This window comes from Hippocampus comes, unplaced genomic scaffold (assembly GCF_001891065.2).
Source record: "Hippocampus comes isolate QL1 unplaced genomic scaffold, H_comes_QL1_v1.1 scaffold4, whole genome shotgun sequence".
NCBI classification, from domain to species: Eukaryota; Metazoa; Chordata; class Actinopteri; order Syngnathiformes; family Syngnathidae; genus Hippocampus; species Hippocampus comes.
In genome coordinates, this window is record NW_017805380.1 from 158,186 (window position 1) to 165,028 (window position 6,843).

The window sequence follows — 6,843 nt, forward strand, 5'->3', positions numbered from 1 at the left end:
CACACACACACACTCACACACACTGCATCACCCACATTGAGTTCCACGCGTTCACGCCACTGGGAGCCAAGGTTCCCCGCTCTTGTTCACAGAGCATTCCTATACTTGGCCGTCCGGGTGTTAATTGCCTCACTCAGGGTCACTTCCACCAAAGCTACATGGAAATGTGCTGGCGCTTTTTTTTTTTTTTCTTCCCTCTGCCCTCGCGCACCCAGCCGAGGGAGTTGAAGGAACAGCCTTCCAGTCAAAAGCCCCATTTTCCCACAGCGACATGGTGCAGGGGTAGCTCGGGAGAAAAAAAAAAACTTTTGTGACAGCTAATGGTCATTGTCAATGTTGCCTTATAGAAGTTGACTGTGTCCTCTGGGTTCATGAAATAATAACCTTTACTGTACAGGTGTGCTCGGTGACATCCAAGCGACACATTCTTCTTGTTCCTCTCGGATAGGCATCCATTTGTAGGTTGGAAGAACTTCATTAAAGAAGGCCAGACTCTCCAAGCTCAACACGCACAACAATACGCTGTTCACGTGACCTGCGTCGAGAAGATGTGTGCGTGTCTGATCATTGTAAAAACTTTTTTTTTTTTAACTATATAAGAGAGTGGCTGCCTTTACAGCAGCCGCCTATACTTTTTGTTCTTCAACTTTCTTCCTTTCATAACTGTGCTGCTGCAAATTGGGAATTTCTCCATTGTGAGGCAAATAAAGGTTTTTAGTTTGACGGATAAAACACTTGACAGCTTGTCTCCTCACAGGTATTCTTTGGATTTTTTAAAGATCCTGTTGTTTTTAATGAAGCTCGATAACAGGCAACAATAGGATAAGGAAGCTTGAGGGGATTGTTTTCCTCTTCCTGTAAAGCAGGATTTTATGCGTCCATTGCTCCCTCCACATTATTTGTCTCATTTGGTTTTGACATTATCCATTCATTTAAAGGAATGTTTCTACCACTGCAATTTAGTAAGAAAAAAAAAAAATATATATATATATGAACTAACACAAAGTATATATATATACATAATATATATATATATATATTGATAGACAGATAATATGTGTAGTAGAGTATATATTGGTTTAAAATTTGGCTTGTGGAAATAATGCAACGTTAATGGTTACAGAAGTAGTTTAGGAAATGTACACAAGCATTTTAATCACAAACACAATAAACAAGGCTTTGGACACACGTACATGCAAGTCTCCACTCAACATTAATACTGAGCAAATTTCATTTTTTTCAGTCCTTTTTTTTTATTATTATTATCAGAAATTAACCTTTTCATGCACCCTGTAACCTGATAACATGATAAGCTGTCCACTGAAGTCACCGCTGTCCCTGAGAGGGTTAAACAGTCCTATAATAAAGGAATGTCTATTTCCTCTGAAAGATGTGATATAAAAAGGCAGAGGTTGTAAATTTTCGATATGTCCGCATAATTATATCCAGCGGGGTGAAACCACCCTAGAGATTACAATTTTTTTTTTGTAAGTGCAAAATACAGGGCAGAATTTCACTGTGTTTGTAAGTGAACTCTCCACACTACAGTTCTCAAACAAATGTGTGCAGGAATATCGCTTTTCGTCCACGTCGGAAAATGTTTTATATTTCCTTTTGGATCACAAATAAGAGTAATGGCAACTAAGGAGAGCTATCGCCAAGCAAATTGTGTTCCACCGGTTCACTCGAAGATCTAAAAGAAATCTGGAGTCGTTAAAATCTCATTATCTGATTGGCCTGATGGTTTTGCTTGGCAGGTGCTGTCCATGTGGAATGTTTATGGTAACTTCTCGAGATGGACAGTCGCAGAATGTTTCCATGAAAGAAGATGAATTCATCCCATCTGGATGTCAGTCATCAGCTCATTATTTCGACTTTACGGAACTTTTCTGGGTTTCTTATCTCACTGGCTTGTCCTCGTGGTTTCCAGGATGGGCGCTTGGCATTTCATCTTTCTTTGAACCAATTCGTCATCAGATAAGGCGAGTCAGCAGAGGACGCGAAGTTTGGTCGGAAGCACGCGGTTGGTGGCGAGCGGCCAGTCGATTGCGCTTGAGCTCAGGCGAAAAGGTGAGCAACACAGAAACAAGCATTAGTCGTCTGACCCTTATTTTGGGGTTAGAACGCCGAACAAAACAGAGAAAGAAAATAAAAAGGTGACCTCATGCTAAAAATGCATTTCAAGGAGAGATGCGTGTTGAATTGTGCAGAAGTGGCAAAACTTGTGCAAAAAAATCACTGCCCCAATTGGCCCCTGCAATGAAATGACAAATTTTGCAACATCAACACTGCTTTTTTTTCCAATGCAAAACACATTTTATATATATTTTTTTCAATACGACCAGTTACAGTTAATGTAACAAACACATTCAGCAATTATTGAACAAAAATACCTTTGGAAAACCAAAATGTTTATCAACGTGACACATTTCTCAGCTTTATAAACTCCGACCCGAGCAATTCGTCTTGACTTAATGTATTATCGACTGAAGATTTATCACTTGTGAAAGACAATGGTTTCTCTTCCACGTATTATCGAGTTTTATAATTTATCACTTGTGAAAGACAATGGTTTCTCTTCCAGGGCACATTTCCTGAAAATCAAGCCAACGTCGACTCCGGTAATTAATCAAAGCGCTGTTGCGCAGCCTCACTCGCGCGTGGCTTGTTGCGGGACTCCATTCATCAGCCTGTTAATCCAATGGCATCGATAGACCCGTGGCCGCCGGTTAATCCAGATACTTAACTGTCCGCACAAGCGCACCCTCTCTTCCGATCGCCGCACGTGTGTCCGGTTCACTCCTTTCTCATCATCACGCTTTCTATCTGTTCACCCCTCGCGTCCCAACACGACAGTGGACAGTTTATCATGTTATCCAGGTGACAGGGTGCGCGAAAGGGTTCAAGTTTGAGTGAGCGCACGGCTGAAAACAAAGCAGCATTTCTCCAGCGAACTGATTCATTCCACGTTCATTTTTTGCAACTGATTCCTCATGATCTGCCAAGGCGTTTTGTACTTTAGTTTCCTTTCTTTCGGAGTGACTTCCCTGTGGACATAACGCTTGCTCTGATCCAGGATCAGCGAGATTCAACAGTGGGGGGATTGTGTAAAGCCTGTCATGCTTTTTTTTTTTCCCTCTAATACAAGATGTGCATTCATGCAGCTCTTTGATTTTTCGTAGTCTAGAATCATACTGAAGAAAAAAAACTTCCCCAATCATCACAATGCTAACAGACGAGCACTACGCACGTTGAAAAAAAAAAGTCCCTGGCAGTCACATTGGTTTTGCACCTTACCCAGTAGCATACATTCTCTTACACCAATCGGGGTTGACAAAAAAAATAAAATAAAAAATGGTGTGCATATTATAATACTTTTGCCTTCTAACTTGAGGCCTTTGTTTGTGCTTCACATTGTGGTCTATTAATCATTGAACAGTTTTAAAATAGGCCAATCATTGAGGTGCTTGCCTTCTACTCCCAAGCGCCTTCGAGTGCGGAAAATGTATATTATTTTCATAGACTATGCATTGACGAAAAAAAGAAGATCTAAATTGAGATGATTTTATTTTTGTGAAGCCACTTGATGAAATCAAATTGACTTGAAATACGGTTCCTCTTTCCTGGAAAGTGAGCGAGGTCAAAGAATTGGCTCCTTTTTTTGGAACAAACTTGAGAGTCACCTTTTCTGGCCAGACTCTTGAGGTTGCGGCTGTGGCTCGTACTTCTTTTGACTCCGGCGCTCTCTCGGCCCTTCCTTCCTACCACAAACTGGCTCTCACCTCGCCCCGTCTAACCCGAAACCTCACTGCCTCCTTTTTTTTTTTTTTTTTCCGCCTTCCTTCTTTTCCTCGGTGCAATGATCCGCCTGACCTCCCCCGACAAGCTCTCGGGATAACAAATCTTTCTCCATGATGACAGGAGTGACTTTTTCTCTCTTTGTGAGAGTCCGAGTGATGAAAGGAGAAACGGATCGACTCTGACGGCGTGCAACGGAAAACATCAGAGGTGTTGTGCTCAAAGCTGATGGAGGTAAAAGGCGGATCAATAATTTTCATATTCGGCCGCCGCGAACGACCATCGACCGGGTTGTGACTCGCAAGCGGGATTCCAAAATGTGCTATTTTAATTTAGGGGACAAGGTAGCTCTCGCTTCCAACCGCTATGTTCCTCTCTTCCCTGTCTGCCGGCGCCTGATGGATGAGCAAAGTGGTTCCATCCACTGCATAATGGCATGAAAAGAAGCCGCCGCAAGCAAAGTGATACAAAGACATCGAGACATCCGCCGGAGTGGATGTTTCGCTATTGGACAGAGTGACACCGAAGAGGCTTTTTGACCGTCGAAGTAGCAGAAGCAAAAGTGCTCTCCGCTCGCAGCCGAGTGAAGTCGACGATTGGCCGGGTTAAAAGTGATGCTTCCCCTTTCGAAAAGCCCTGATGAATTTCATCGCTCAAACTTCACGGGAGGCAAACTCGTCGGCTCTTCTCCAACATCCCAAGTGACACTTAGCGCCAAACGCTCGGAGATGCCCTTCGCAAGGTGACGCGGCGGGAGGCCCGCGTGCCGATGAGCACCGTTGCGTCCATTCCACTCGATGTGATTTCACGTCCCACTCGGCCGCGCGCCGGTCCGGACCCCCCGGCGTCGACCTGATACGGCCAGTGGTTCTTCGGCCGTAAAGGGCGGGCCGTTGCGAGGAGCGGCAATAAAAGTCTCATGATCATGATCGTCAAGCTCAGCGCCATCATCGCACCGGTTATCATGTCCGTCGTCGTCGATTGTCGTTGCGGAGTGAGCGCCGGGTGACCCAGGTGAACATTGACAAAGTGGGGGGGTTGCCCCCCGTGCCGGTAACAGAAACCGAAACTGTGCGGCTGCCGCGCTGTGAATCGGCGAAAAGACGTTTCGGACAGGTGCCTTGTTTTGTGAATGTGAATTTAATCGCATTGGTGAAAAGCGAAGAACGCGAAAGTAACTTCTGTCCATTATGGACTTTGCCTGAAAGTCCTCTTTCCGAAGTCTCACGCTACCTATACTTGAGAGGACTCTGAGGAGATTTGGAAAAGACTTGTAGAAAACTTGCATCTCACAACTGCTCACATTTCAAGTGAAATTACAGATTTTTCAGTTAGCGCCTCAGCGTCTCAGATGGAGATTTTACAAAGACTGCGAATTTTGCAGGCTCACAACATTTACAAGACGACAACTAGATTCTTTCGGCATACCCCGCTGCTCCCCAATGCAAAATTTTCCCATCAAGCTCAGTTGCATTTTTGCCGGTATTTTTCCAGTTCCATTGGAGCTCTTCGTCACCACCATGACTGCAAGACTTGTGATTATCTCAAACGCGGATAGAAACTGTCTGAAAGCCGAGACTCGGGGGGGGGAAAAAAAAACGATCCAAAACAGCCGACCTTACCACCTTACATTCAACAATCGAGATGCCGGGAGCACGCTACGACTCCAGTCAACTTCCTTCTGACTTTCAATTTTTAGTCTGAGATGATGAAAATTGTTAAGTTTTGTGGCCACCATGAGGGAGAACAAGCTCCTCCTCAATTGTTTTTGCGACCAGTTGTGTTGTTCGTGCAAGCAGATGATTTGGGGCTTATCTCATCTGATTTTGACTGAGAAACAGGAAACAAGTCGATCACGGGAGACATCTAGGCAGACAACTATGCACCCTGACGTTTGCACTGACGGGGAAAACATGCAAACACAACACACAAAGGCCTAAATGGATTCATTTGAGCCCACGAAACTTTCCAACATTCTGCCTCTGATTTGATTTGAAAAAAAAAACAAAAAAAAAAACCCTGTAATGATATCCGGTAACCTGATAACTTGATCAGCCGTCCACTAGTAACCGCTGTCCCCGAAAGGGTTAATAGCCGCGTTTGAAAGAGTAGCACTCTTGCCAACCGAATCCACTGACGATACATGGCTCATCAATCGGATTTATGTCCAGCCAATACATGCTGCAATTTTTTTAACGAAGTCCCAGTGAAACGGTTGATTCGGTGGAAATAACCATCAGCATTTCCCGTGCGGTGTTTGGACCTGCAAAGCGGTCACACAAGTGGAATGTGGATACGCGATGAGGGCATGCTGGCGTGGAGATAAAACGCAGCGTGTTCCACCGTCATCACTTCAAAGTGACCTCTCCTGCGAGGCAGCAGGGGTGCGGTTGTGATGTCAAAGGCGCCTATTGACAAATTCAAACGTCGCCTTATTTAAATAACATTCCATCCAAATGGCCCAGTGTTTTGTAAATGGCTCCCTTTTGTTTGCATACTCGTATGGGGGAAATCGATGCGGTTCTCGTTTGTGTCAAATGTAAATATAGAGAGATAGGTGTTGCTGCTTTCACAAAAGAGTGAGGACGCCTATCTGATGAGGTTAAAAAAAAATGTACTTATCAGCACGTGGAAACTTTCCAAATAATCCAGATGTAGTGCATGTGTCCACGTATTGGACAAGCGCCGACCTGACGACAGCCAAATCATTCCCAGTTTAGGATGGGTGATGTGATTCTGATATTTTAACGTTCAAAAAGATATCATCAAACAACAAATACAGTAACTCACTGGCTCGAACCCTCTTTTGAAGATTCCGAGGCGTCGAGTTTGATGCAGTGCACGGTGGCATCAGTCAGCAATAAAATATGAAAGAAATGTTCATACAAAATTGGGATTGGGTGGAGATTTGCTGGCAATTTCAATATAACATGTTGAGGAGAGTAGATGGCATTCGATAAATCGGAATAATTTACACACAAACACACACACACAGACGGACAGAACATGTCTTCATAAACTGTAATTGCAATTTAATCCTAGATC